This window comes from Lathyrus oleraceus, chromosome 4, assembly GCF_024323335.1.
Source record: "Lathyrus oleraceus cultivar Zhongwan6 chromosome 4, CAAS_Psat_ZW6_1.0, whole genome shotgun sequence".
In the NCBI taxonomy this organism is placed as follows: Eukaryota; Viridiplantae; Streptophyta; class Magnoliopsida; order Fabales; family Fabaceae; genus Lathyrus; species Lathyrus oleraceus.
In genome coordinates, this window is record NC_066582.1 from 219,592,324 (window position 1) to 219,607,251 (window position 14,928).

The following is a 14,928-nucleotide window of genomic DNA, read 5'->3' on the forward strand; positions in this document are numbered from 1 at the left end:
GAAGGGATTTAGCAATGACTTCATGTTTCAAAGATTCATCCACCCCCATAAACAATGACTTGTTCTTCATGGGAATTCTAACAAGATACTCTAACTCTTCCAACATTGGTACTAATTGGAAATCTTGGAATGTGAAAGACCTCAAGGGTGGATCATAGAACTGAGCCAAAGTCACTAGTGGTGTATGGTTTACCTTCTGATTTAAAATGTCAAACAAGTTTCCATAGTTCTTCCCAAAGTTGTTTTGTATATCGGATGCATTTGAGAAACCAAGCCACGTAGGCTGCTAAAATCAAGCTCTTTGATATTGAAAGAATAAGTGCTTATCTTGTTTGATTCCATTCTTCCTGAAGTCCTGCAACTTGTGATTCTTAGATTCCCTGGCAACAAAAAAAATGTGAATGTTATGTCATGATTATGTAATGCTTTTATGCATGATTTCAGGATCACATGTATAGGTAGGTTCACAATATTGGCTATGATAACATGTATCTCTGCTCATTGGAACCCCATGGGTAGGCACTAAAGTTTGTAGGTTCCCAGAATCATGGATCTTTTTTTGATAATATCATCGTCATGAAGAAGGCTCATATGACAATAATATCTCCAAATAATCTCGTCTGGGTGAGGTTTTCGTATCGTCCTAACAAGGAAGACTCCTTGTGGGCCTCTACTACACAACCATCTTATTGTGACTTTCACATTAACCCAACAATACTGAAGTCACGTAGGTTAATACTACATAACCATTGGGGATGGAACTGGTCAAAAGATCCCTAGATTCATGGAACCAACTTGAAAACATTATCGCCATGATGAAATCTCGTCGGACAATAACATCTCCAAGAGAACATACTCTAGGCGGGGTCTTCATATTGTCCCAACAAGGAAGGCTCCTTGTTGGCCTCTACTACACAACCACCAACTTAAACCTATGATTTTTCTCAGACTCGGGTAGAGAGACTATCTCACAAAATTTCCAATAATCAGAGAGCCCCAATAGCAAAATAAGAATCAATCAATATATCACAAAAAGCAATTACAAAGAAACAATAATAACAGAATAAAGAAAACAAACAAACAAAGTTAGCAATCAAAAGAAAATTGAAATAAGTTAGGTTTGACTCTCTCTTGCATGGAGCAAAAATCCCCAGCAGAGTCGCCAGCTGTCGCATACCAAAAAATATGATTCCTTGCGATGGTCGTGGAAAATAGTTCAAACAGAGTCGCCACCGAACTTTATTTATTCCAATAAAGGGATAAGAAAATATAGATAAAACATTGAAAATAGAATAATGGTCGTCACAACCATATTCGGGTTCGGGAGTCGATTATGCAATGGGAATGTATTAGCACCCCTCACGTCCATTGTACTCAACGAGAACCTTTTAGTCTAATTTGCGATTTTAATGTTAACTAATGTTATTTGTTTTCTTTTAGTGAATAAAGGACTAGAAAGAGAAAAGAATGGAAACCTCGGAAGGGTGGAAAGGGAGGTTTTTTATAGTGTGCTCGCCAAGATCTCATAATCTCGTGCCTACGTATCCTTATGGTGCAATAAGAAAATCAGAGCATTCATAGTTCGAGGAACTATGGTTTATTGGGATATTTTAATGAACAAATGTTTGGATCACATTCTAAAGTCTAAACATTAGTTTGTCTACTCTCGGTGGAGGCTTAAGCACTAGTTTGTTATACGCATTAGGAAGGACCAAAAAATGTTATTTTGAGAATGTTTTGATAAGTTGGATTTAATGTGTTAGAAGTTTGTTTGGATGATGATTGCTCGGATAATCGAGTAAGGAAACTCGTATCCAAATAGTCGAGGAGATGAATCAAAAACTCTAGACTGTAGCGGTAAATTCATGATCATCAAGCTATAAATATGCTAGAGATCAAATAACAAGAGTCGCCACCGCGCTTTTATTATTTTCAAGGGAAAAGGGAAAAAGTACGAACAAAACCCAAAAGTAAGAAGTTTTCAAATCAAAACTAATAAAAAGTCAGAGATCACAGGTAAGGGGGTTGGTTACACAAAGGGAAGGTGTTAGCACCCAAAGTGTCCTAGGTACTCCTAGGGAACCCTTTTTGTGTGCATATGTACTTGGTATAAAGTGATGTTTACAAACAAATAGAATGGGGAGATGAGAAAAGAATTCATTAATTATATTTTTGTGTTTGACAAGACCTTGGGTCTTGTGCCTACATACCAACATAAAAAATGAGGGATCAAAACCTCGTAGTTCGTGATACAAATTTAAAAGCGGGTGCATTGTTTTTAACAAAAATTAAGTTTGAAAGGCACAAAGGCCTAAGAATGGTTTGAATGAGTTAGTTCTTTTTGGCTTTTTGAAAGTTTAAGTCAAGTATAGTTAAGTCTATTTACAAGTTTGATTTAAGAAAAAATGTTTGAAAATGCAATGGCATAAGGCCAAAGTTTTTATCTTTTTTACAAAAGTGGTCAAAGTTTATAACAAAAGTAGTTCACACAAATAAGATTTTGAAAAATGGAGGGAGAGATTTTGAAATTAAAGAAATGGGGAGAAGATGAAGATATTATCCTATGTACAAAATTGAAAGTTCAGAGTTGAAAAGATCTGACCAAATGGGTAGCAATCCAATAGACAAGAATGTCAATAGAAACCCAGAATTCCCTTGGACTTTTAGAATCAAGCAACACACAAATGCACAATTATATCATCTTGAATAGCAAGGCATCAAATAAATATGGCCACATCCAAGCTTATCCATTCCATGATCTTCTCCAAAATAGCCCATGTAACAGATGAATTCCACAAGTCACGGGTTCAAATTAACAGTTTCACAATGATCATGTTGCAGATGAACTTAGAGATGTCTTCAAAGATGTATCAAATGAATTTCAAATTGCAAGCACTTGGTTTCTCAACAACTTGGCATTGGCCAAGTCCTTTAGCATAGGAATGTTGCCTAAGTTATAAGTCCCTTTTTCCAAGATCAAACCAACAATCCACACAAAAGTTTTTTAGGGTTTTTGTTGTTATTATGTACATTAATGGTCAAAGACCACTCAAACAAACAAAGTATACACAAACAAAATACATCACACAATATGGTCCAAGTGGACAAAGTGAAAATTGCATTAACATAAACAATTAGAATGATATGTGAAGGTGAGAAAAACAAGAAAGGGGGGTTTGAATTGTTTTGGAAAATAAGCGCTTTTGCAAAATAAAATCACACAGGATTTTATACTGGTTCGCTTATAACACAAAGCTACTCCAGTCCACCCGGCCAAGGTGATTTCGCCTTCAACAAGGACTTAATCCACTAATCTTGAAAGATTATTACAACCAACGTCTAAGAGAAAGATCTCTTAGTCCTCTCAAGTATACAGACTGCGCAGAGTCACTTGAGGAATTAAACAATTGAGGTAAAAACAGAATTTGTAATCTAGAGTGCTTCTAGGATAAAACAAGTATTACAACAATTAGAGCAGATAATAAATTTCACGTTATGAGCAAAAGCTCGTGAAAGATTAGAGAGAGAGTAGAGTAATCCTGTGCGTTCAGGTGTGTCTCTCAATGAGGTTCGCCGTTCTTTATATAGAGGTGAAAAACGACCGTTTGTAGTGATGGCAGAGATTTAGTCTTGAGGAGAGTTAAATGCCATTACTTCGTTGTTTCTTGCCAAAACAAGTTTGTCTCCCTGAATAACTTCTTTCCAAATATAGTTCTTTCCATTTGAAGTTGAAGTTGCCGTTATTCTTTCTGGATAAGGAAATCCATTATCAGCGTCTGCGTTACTCTCTTAATCTGAGATCTTGAGATATGGCCTCAGGGCTTCTGATAGTTCTGATCCCTTTAGAATTCTAATGTTGTCTTCAGATGACATTGAGAGCTTCTGGAATTCTGATGTACCATTGCTCAGAGTCAGAGCTTCTAGATCGTGATTCTTCTTCAGATGGTTCTGATATTCTGATATGTTGTTTTGCTCAGAGTCAGAACTTCTAAAGCGCGTCTCTTCTTCAGGCGCTTCTGATATTCTGATAATCTGTATCTGATTTGATTTTGTATCTGATGACGTGATCAGATTCCTTTCTTCTTGTTTAGAGTCCTGCACACTTTAGAACTTTTCGTTAGAGTGTCATTTTTGGTTTCATCCTTTGTTATCATCAAAAACTTGGAATCTGTTGTAGAACTATTTTTGTTCTTACAATCTCCCCCTTTTTGATGATGACAAAACAAACTCAAATGACAGATGAAACATTCAAAAATTAAGAGTTTAATCAGATCAGATAGAAGTGAGCTCCCCCTGAGATAGGCTAGGGAGTTCAGAAGTTCTTACCAGAGCTTCCAAGCAATGAAGTTTCTCGATACCTTTCTGCAATTTCTTAAGTCAAGTATTAGATATATTTATTTTATAGAATAATATGTTTGCAGAGTGCTTAAGGCATTAGGCAATTTTTCATCAGAGCTATTAGATTTCTCCCCCTTTTTGTCAGAATCAAAAAGACATAAAAAATAAAGCAGGAAGAAAAATATATATATAGATCCAGATAAGAGAAAAGAGACATCAGAGACAAAGACAAGCAAAAAACAACAAGCAAAAAGTCCTAAGTGCCTAAGGGTTGGGAGGAGGAGGCATTCTCTGAAGTAGTTGAGTCAGCAGGTTCTGAATGTTGGCGTTGACTGTGTCCTGTTGATCCAATCTGGCTCGGACTTCCTTCTGCTCTTTCTGAAGCTCCTCAAGGGTCTTGAGAACCAGAGGGGAAAAGGTAGAGGACTCCCCCTGAGTCAGAGCATTCTGTTCTTCAGCGGCTTTAGCTTCAGCTTCAGCGGCTTTAGCTTCAGCTTCAGCAGCAGCAGCAGCAGCATCAGCTAGAGCTTTGGCTTCAGCTTCCCATACCCTTTGAAGTTCTTCTTGTCTTGCTCTTTCTTCTTCTATCCTTTTGGCTTCTTCTTCAGCTTCTCTGGCCAAGCGCTCCTGTAGTCGTGCCTCAGCGTCTCTGATGAAGTCGTTTCTGACTTGCTCAGAGATGTGCTTCAGTTTAAAGGCCTCAGATGTCATCCAGCCAATGACTCTGTTCCAGTGTGTCCTAACAGAGTCAGGATCATCACTGATACCAGAGTTGATGGTCAGAGACTTGACCTTTTCAACTGATGCTCCTGCAAACAGCATAATTGCTTCCTCTAGGGTTGGCAGGGAATGTTCTGGTTCAGATGGTTGAGGTGGAGAGTTTGGAGGGCTTAAGTTGAGATTTGGGGGTTCAGCGGAAGTGTTTGGAGGGGTAATGTCAGAGGTATGGAGGTCAGAAGGTTGAACTTCAGATGGAGTAACAGTTGGTTGTTCTGTGGGTGGTGAAGTTACTTCAGGTTCAGGTGGAGATTGTCGTGGTTGTTGTGAATTACGGTTCAGAGTTTGGAGTTGGGCTAGAGTGGGAGAAGCGGGGTCAGAGGGTTCTGTGTCAGAGGAAATGACAAAGTAGGGAGGTGATTCTGGGGCTGAGGATGAGGAAGTGGTTTGATTCATTTCTTCAGCTTCAGATAGGGGTAAGGAGGTATTGGCAAGGTTGAATTTGGGTAGTGGTTGAGAAGTTCTGGTTGTTGAAGGAGGGGTTTCAGATGTGGTGTAGATGGGTGTTGGTAGAGGAATAGAAGAAGTAAGTTGCTGTACAGAGGGAGCAATAGAGGCAGACTTACCAGAAGACTCTTGCAGAGGTGCTGGAGGTCTTGATTTAGAAGTTTCCCCTAGCTTTGCTTTCTTCGCCTCCGATGCCTTCTCAGATGGACCTCTTTTAAACCTCACGAAGTCTGGAGCTGAATCTGGCAGATCGCTCAGTCTGAAATCTGATATGTCCACTCCTTCATCCTTCAGACGTTGGAGATAGTGAAGAATTGCTTCTTTGGGTTCATCCCTGTAGAACTTGCATAGACCATTTGGCATATCCCTCTGATCTTTTAAGGCTTCCCAAAAGTGTCCAGAGTAGGTTTGACGTGAATCTTCTCCAGAATCCCCATGCTCTTCAGATTCCTGGAGTTCAGAGGCCTTCCAGTTTCTATTGCCAAGTCTTCCATGAGTTTGTGTTTAATCAGATGGTCCACGAGACCATTTTCTATCAGCACATCTGAGAGGAGTCTTCCCAGAGGAATGTAGGTTCTGGGTTTCATGTTATTCCTGGTTTCCCGTACAGAATCTCTGAGGTATTTGAAGAGGAGCGCTGGGAGGCACAACTTCAGACCTTTATGAATACAATACAGAATACATTTCTTATCTGTATTGATGTAATCTGATGAGTTTGATGTTGGGCGATGATGAATAGTTCCCAGAATGATTTTGAGCCACATCCGGAGGTTCTGATGTAGTTCCTTGTTCTTTGAGGGATTTCCTTCTGTGTTGAGTTTGAAGATTGTGGGGTTGATTTCATGAGCAATATATTTCGCCCTGGGATTTATGTTGTAAATTCTTCTACCTCCAGCTTTCTCCATGTTCAGCAAGGCAGCAATTGACTTTTCAGTTATTACTATTTTTACACCCAAGACGTAAGAGACGATGAAATGATCGTCAGCATCAGTAAACCTCCAGAATTCCTTAATAAGGTTTGGGTAAGCTGGACCGTAGAGGTGTTGAAAATAGTTTCCCCAACCTTGTTAATGAAGTTCTTCAGTGAGGTGTACGCCATTTCTCTTCATGTTGTTGAAATCCACTAGGGATTCACACAGCACGTCCAGTTTCTCGAAAGGAGTTGCAAGATTTATATGAGGCTCACGGTCAAGAATGTGAGGCTCCTTGTAAACTGGTGTTGTAGTTACGCCTGTAACGGTTGGAGTATATGTGCTTTGAGCTGCGTTGCTGTAATTCATTTGTTGAGAATAGTTGAATACAGATTGTTGTTGAGAATCCATTGTTGATGAAGAACTGAGATGAATATGAACTGTTTGCAGAAATGCCTGAGAGAACTAGGTTTGAACCAGTGAGTGAGAGTGAAGTATGTGTGAAGTGTGAGAGGAGTGTTTAAATACCCAAAAGAAACGCATGCAAAACGACACGCAAATCAGAGTTAGCACAAAAACCAAGTTAGCACGTTTAGAGGGAGAAATGATTATGGCTCATTAATGAATGTCTAATCCCAACAGTATGCACACTGCTCGAGGAGATCTCAAACGTTTGTCCTTTGATTTACTTCCGGACAGCTGTCTAGAAGTTCCAAGGTTAGACGCAATTCACTCCACGTGTTTGCTTTATCTGATCTTCAGGAATACCAAACGAATGGTTCCTGGAGATTTCTAACTCAGATATCTTCTTAACTGGGTAGAAGTATCAGAGTCAGAGACAGAAACTCATTTGTTTATGTCAGAGTCTCATTTTACATCTTCAGAGGCACAATTTATTCAGGGCAATTTTGAATGTTCAGATTTTCTAAGATAAAAAGAAATCTATCTTCAGCTAAAGGCTTAGTAAAGATATATGCCCATTGATGATCTGTATCAATAAACTTCAATGTTACTATCCCTTTCTGAACATAGTCTCTGATAAAATGATGTTTTATTTCAATGTGCTTGGCTCTGGAGTGTAGAACGGGATTCTTACTTAAACAAATGGAAGCAGTATTATCATAAAAGATAGGAATGTTACTCTCGAAGATTTGCAGATCTTCTAACTGATTCTTCATCGATAGCATCTGAGTTGTGCACAGTGATGCTGAGATGTATTCAGCTTCTGCAGTTGATAGAGCGATAGTTGACTGTCTTTTGCTGGCCCAGGATATCAGATTGTTTCCTAGGAGCTGACAATTTCCAGATGTGCTTTTTCGTTCCAATCTATCTCCTGCGTAATCTGCATCACAGTAACCGGAAAGTCTATACTCTGATGTTTTCTCATACATCAGGCCCAGGTTAGGAGTTCCTTTCAGATATTTGAAAATTCTCTTAACTGCTGTTAAGTGAGTTTCTCTAGGATCTGATTGGAATCTGGCACATAGACATACACTAAAGAGAATATCAGGTCGAGTAGCAGTCAGATAGAGAAGGGAGCCTATCATACCACGATAGAGCTTCTGACAAACCTTTTTACTGACTTCTTCCTTTTCAAGAATGCATGTTGGATGCATGGGAGTCTTTGCAAAGTTGCATTCAGCCATGTCAAATTTCTTCAGAACATCTTTTATGTATTTGCTTTGATGAACGTACGTGACTTCTGAAGTTTGGTTAATTTGAATTCCCAGAAAGAACTTTAGTTCTTGCATTAAGCTCATTTCAAATTCTGCCTGCATTAACTCAGAGAATTCTTGACAAACAGAGGCGTTAGCTGAACTAAAGATAATATCATCAACGGATATCTGGCATATCATGAGATCATTGTTAAGGTTCTTACAGAAGAGTGTGGAGTCAACTTTCCCTCTGATAAAATTGTGTTCCAGAAGAAAGTTACTTAAACGTTCATACCAAGCCCTAGGAGCTTGTTTAAGTCCATATAAAGATTTTTTAAGTTTAAAAACATGTTTTGGAAATTTTGGATTTTCAAAACCTGGAGGTTGGTTGACATACACTTCTTCTGATATGTAACCATTAAGGAATGCGCTCTTGACATCCATTTGATATAATTTAATAGAATGGTTTATAGCGAAAGATACAAGAAGACGAATAGATTCTAACCTTGCGACTGGAGAAAAGGTTTCATTGTAGTCAATACCTTCTTGTTGACTGTAACCTTGATCTACCAGTCGAGCTTTGTTTCTGACGACTTCTCCTTTCTCGTTCAGCTTGTTTCTGAATACCCATCTGGTTCCGATAACGTGAGTGCCTCTGGGCTTGGGAACAAGATCCCAGACACCATTCTTTGTGAATTGATCTAACTCTTCTTGCATGGCTGAAACCCAGTCGTTATCTTGAAGTGCTTCATCACAGGACGTAGGCTCGATCAGAGACACTAGTCCCAGAGGAGTCTCTTCAGAGGTCTTGAAGGTAGATCTGGTTCTGACAGTTTCGTCTTTGTTGCCCAGAATCAATTCTTCAGATATGTTGAGGCGACTTTTAGCTTTCTTTGGGACTAATGGAGGATTAATTTCCTCAGAGTTCTGAGTGGTAGTTTCTTCTAGAGCTTTGTCAGATCCTGCAAGAGTGATTTCTAAATCTGCAAAATTTTCAACTAGCTTTGACTTTTCAGGGTCAAGCTTATCGTCAAATCTGACATGAATTGATTCTTCCACAATTTTGGTTTCTGTATTGTATACTCTGTACCCTTTAGAGCGTTCTGAGTATCCTAACATAATACCTTTCTGTGCTTTGGAATCAAACTTGTTCAGATGTTCTTTAGTGTTTAAAATAAAGCAAGAACATCCAAATGGATGAAAGTATGAAATGTTTGGTTTTCTTCCTTTACACAGTTCATAGGGAGTCTTTTCCAGAATAGGTCTTATGGAGATTCTATACAGCTTCGGCCCAAAAGTGCTTAGCCATATTAGTTTCGTTGATCATAGTTCTGGCCATCTCTTGGAGTGTCCTATTCTTCCTCTCTACAACTCTATTTTGTTGTGGAGTTCTAGGGCAGGAGAAATCATGGGATATTCCATTGGAGTCAAATAATTCCTCAAAGGATTTATTTTCGAATTCCCCACCATGATCACTTCTGACTCTGATAATTTTAGAGTCAAATTCTTTTTGCACTTTGGAGCAGAAACTAGTGAATACAGAGTGAGACTCACTCTTGTGTTTAAGGAATTTCACCCATGTCCAGCGACTGAAATCATCAACAATGACTAGTCCGTACTTCTTTCCATTGACTGATGCTGTTTTCACAGGACCAAATAAATCAATGTGAAGAAGTTCCAGAGGCTTAGAGGTAGTAACAATAGTTTTCTTTTTGAAAGAAGTTTTTGAAAATTTCCCTTTCTGACATGCTTCACATAAAGCATCTGAAGAGAACTTCAGTTTAGGTAGGCCTCTGACTAACTCGAGTTTATTTAGCTGAGATAGTTTCCTCATGCTAATGTGGCCCAAGCGTCTATGCCATACCCATTGCTCTTCGTGAACAGACATCAGACATTTCACATTTTGTTCTTTTAAATCAGAAAGATTAATTTTATAAATATTGTTTTTCCTCTTGCCTGTGAATAGGACAGAACCATTGTTTTGATTTATGGCTTTACATGTTTTTTGATTAAAGATCACATCATAACCGTTATCACATAATTCTGAATAAAGGAATGCTGAACCAAGCTAGATCAAATGACGAAATCCATCAGAATGCTGAATAAAGGAACAGACACCTTGGAAGAGATCCTAAAGGTGGGACAGAAGTCAGGAACCATGTCTGGTTTAGGCTTTGTGAAGAAATCCTCAGCTGAACTCAAACGCTCAAAGGCTGAAGTTCAGAAATTCAAGCGGAGGTCACACCCAATGTCTCAACTTCAGGGAACCAGAATGAGTAATCATCAGAAGAAGAAATATCAGAGATGGAGATGTCACTACTGTGGTAGGTTTGGTCATATAAAAGCCTTCTGCTACAGGCTGCATGGTTATCCTAACCAAACCCCTCATGTCAGACCTAAGCATAAGGCATATAAGCATAATGCCCCCATCAAGAAACGACAATGGTTTGCTAGGTTAGCTCACACGGCTCTAAGGGCTTCTACCAGAGAAGACTGGTACTTTGATAGTGGCTGCTCAAGACATATGACTGGTATGGAGAATCTATTGGTGAATATACAACCTCACACTACCAGTTATGTGACCTTTGGTGATGGTGCTAAAGGAAAAATCAAAGGTGTGGGTAAGCTGGACAGCTCTGGAGTTCTAGAACTGAATAATGTGCTGTTAGTAAAAGGACTAATTACTAATCTCATCAGCATAAGCCAGCTGTGTGATCAAGGGTTCTATGTTCAGTTTACTAAGGAGCTATGTGTTGTGACGAATGGAGATAATCAGGAAGTTATGAGAGGATCCAGATCCAAAGATAACTGTTATCTGTGGGAACCTAAAGTCTCAAACTACTCCACAATTTGCTCCTCAGCCAAGGAAGAACAGGAGGTCAAGCTGTGGCATAGACGTCTTGGTCATCTCCACTTAAGGGGAATGAAAAAGATCATATCCAAGGAAGCAGTTAGAGGAATCCCAAAGTTGCTTATTGATGAAGGAAGAGTCTGTGGAGAATGCCATGTTGGCAAGCAAACCAAGATGTCACATCCTAAGCTGGGACATCCTACAACTTCCAAAACTCTGGAACTTTTGCACATGGACTTAATGGGACATATGCAGGTTGAGAGTCTGGGTGGAAAGAGGTATGCATATGTGGTTGTTGATGACCATCCCAGATACACTTGGATAAGCTTCATCAGCGAAAAGTCAGATGCATTTGATGTCTTCAAAGAACTGTGCATCAGACTTCAAAGGGAAAAGGACAGTTGTGTTGTCCGAATTAGGAGTGACCATGGGACGGAGTTTAAGAATTCCAAGTTTGATGAGTTTTGCTCATCTGAAGGGATAAGTCATGAGTTTTCCTCTCTGTAAGACCCCAATTTTGTCCCTAAGATCCCTCATAGCATCATATCATATCATTTCATTGCCTCAAGGATCATTGTGCACCTTGCTTCCTTCCTTGTGGGTTGGTTATCTTTCTTGAGAGTGGTTCTTGATCACCAAGCATGTTTTGCATTTGTATATCATTGCTTTTCTTTTTACCACTAACCAAAAGTACAAAAATATGTCATCTAACCCTTGTCTTGCAGATGAAGCAATCAACAGTCAAAACAGTCAAAGACATTCATTGAGCAATAGATGGTGGCCATTCTTGAGAATTTGGACACCACAGTCATTATCAAGAGTTCATATGAGCTATGATGTTATTTTGAATCAAAATCCCAAGTGGTAGAGGCTTGAATTTCATCAGAACATTGCCAGGTCAACTGAATGCCTAGAAGGTCAACAGCCAAGTCAACAGTGGATTTGGAGGTGGGAAGTGATTAGAAATACTTCATTCATGTTCAAACAAGTCTCATTTGACATTTCAAACATCAACATTGAAGAAAATAAAGTCAGGTCAAAACTTTCCAAAAATAGAAAGTGACCTATAATTGGAATTTGCCAAAAATGGAAAGGTTTTAACCTAACTTCAACTTCAAATTACATCATCAAGAAAGCTTCAAATGAAATTTTGTTAAACATTAAAGTTGTAGATTTTTCTCTCCCATTTCCAAAAAGTCCAAGATCATCAATTTCGCATGTGTGGTTAAGGAGATATGATCAAAACATGGCAAAGTGTACTTGAAGATTCAAATGGCCATAACTTCTCAACCAAAGCTCCAATTCAAGTGGTTCTTTTTGCTAAATTCTCACTTTGACCTCTAGTTTCCAAAACATACATTGCATTACACAAATTGTCATCACATAGTCATTTGCATTTCACTTGATTTTTGGAGGGAAAAATTAAAGTTTAAAATTGGTGCATTATTTGAACATTCTATCATTACCAATAGCTCCAAAATATTTTTTTGAGTGAAAATGAACACAAACCCGTGCACTGTTCACCATGCACACCATGCATAGAGGTGAAATACAAAATTGGCACATACACCTCTTTTTGCTAATTCCATTTACCATTTGCTTAAACATGATTAGGAGCATGATTAGTAGGAAGTATATAACAGAAACCCTAACTATTTTTCACTAACAACAATCCTAATTGGTTAATCTCACTCATTCAATTGTTTTGTGGCTTTGTCCATTCTTGATAAGTTTTCATACATTAGCCATAGGTTTGATTTATCCTAGTTGGTTGATGTTAATCTCACCTCTTTGTCCTTAGTGATTGAATTGTAAGACTTCCTTGCTTATTATAGGGTTAACCCCTCACTAGCAAGTTGAAGCTTTTCTCACATGGTGGACTTGTGGTTGTATAGGTTGAGTTTTCTCCCGTGGATAACGAAAGACCTTAGGGATTTTGTTTTAAAATGAACCCACTCATATTTTGGAAATCTTTTAGCCGAACTACGGCGTTTTGATCCCTACCTTCCATGGAAAGGTACGTAGGCAACGGGTTCATCCGTTCAAACACAAAAATAATAAATTGTATATCCTTTTCTCATCTCTTCAATCATTGTTTGCACAATAATATTTTCATAAACAAATAATATTTCGTACAACAAGTGTGAAAAGGGCTCCCTAGGAGTACCTAGGACGTTTTGGGTGCCTAACACCTTCCCATTGCGTAATTAACCCCTTACCCAGATCTCTGATCTTTTTATTAGTTTTCTATGTGTAAAACTTCTTAGGCTTTTGTTCGCTTTTTAGCCATTCCTTTGGATAAATAAAAGTGCGGTGGCGACTCGATTCTTTGTATGCTTTGCTTTTGATTTAATCAATAAATCATAAAGTGACGAATACACCGCTACACTCTCCTATAACTCCTCAGCAAAATAGGATAGTTGAAAGGAAAAACATAACTATTCAAGAATCTGCCAGGGCAATGATTCATGCAAAGAAGATTCCTATGCACTTTTGGGCCGAAGCGATGAATACAGCTTGCTATGTTCACAATAGAGTTACCTTGATAAAAGGAACCTCTTCCACTCTGTATGAAATATGGAAAGGCAGAAAACCCACTGTGAAGTACTTTCATATCTTTGGAAGTAAATGTTACATTCTTACAGATCGTGAACAGAGAAGGAAAATGGATCCCAAAAGTGATGAGGGTATATTCCTAGGATACTCAACTAACAACAGAGCCTACAGAGTGTTCAACTACAGGACCAATGTCCTGATGGAATCCATAAATGTTATTGTGGATGATAGAGATGAAGGAATCAATGTCATAGAGGATGTTGGAACATTCCTTGACACGTCAACAGACGTTTCAGTCAAGTCAGAAGAGGTACAGGAGACTCCTCCTGAGTGTGAGGTAGATGCATCCAACAAAGTGCCTTCTATCAGAATCCAGAAGGACCACCCCAAGGATCTTATCATAGGGGATCCCAATAGTGGTGTGACTACCAGATCAAGGGAGAATAGCTCAAATTCCTGTTTTGTATCCAAGGTTGAACCAAAAAATGTTAAAGAAGCCCTGACTGATGAATATTGGATCAATGCCATGCAAGATGAACTGGAGCAGTTTAAACGGAATGAAGTATGAGAGTTAGTTCCACGACCTGAAGGGACTAACATCATTGGTACCAAGTGGATTTACAAGAACAAATCTGATGAGAAAGGAGTAATCACTAGGAATAAAGCAAGACTAGTGGCTCAAGGATATACTCAAGTTGAAGGGGTTGATTTTGATGAGACGTTTGCACCTGTTGCTAGACTTGAGTCAATCAGATTGTTGTTAGGTGTGGCCTGCATTCTGAATTTCAAATTGTTCCAAATGGATGTGAAGAGTGCCTTTTTAAATGGGTACTTGAATGAAGAAGTATATGTGGAATAACCTAAAGGGTTCTGTGATCCTAACCAACCTAAACATGTGTACAAGTTGAGGAAAGCCTTGTATGGGTTGAAGCAAGCACCTAGAGCTTGGTATGAAAGGTTGACTGAATTTCTGACCTCTCATGGGTACAGAAAAGGTTGGATAGATAAGACCTTGTTTGTGAAGGATGAAGATGGCAAAATCATGATTGCCCAAATTTATGTGGATGATATTGTCTTTGGTGGAATGTCAGAGCAAATGGTGAAACATTTTGTTCACCAGATGCAATCTGAGTTTGAAATGAGTCTGGTTGGGGAACTGACTTATTTTCTTGGAATGCAAGTTAACCAAATGGAGGATTCTATGTTTCTCTCCCAAAGCAAATATGCCAAACTAGTTAAGAAGTTTGGTATGGATAATGCTAGGCACAAAAGAACTCCTGCACCTACTCATTTAAAGTTAACCAAAGATGATGGAGGTCCCAGTGTTGATCAATGCTTGTATAGAAGCATGATAGGTAGTATACTATATCTAACTGCAAGTAGACCTGATATT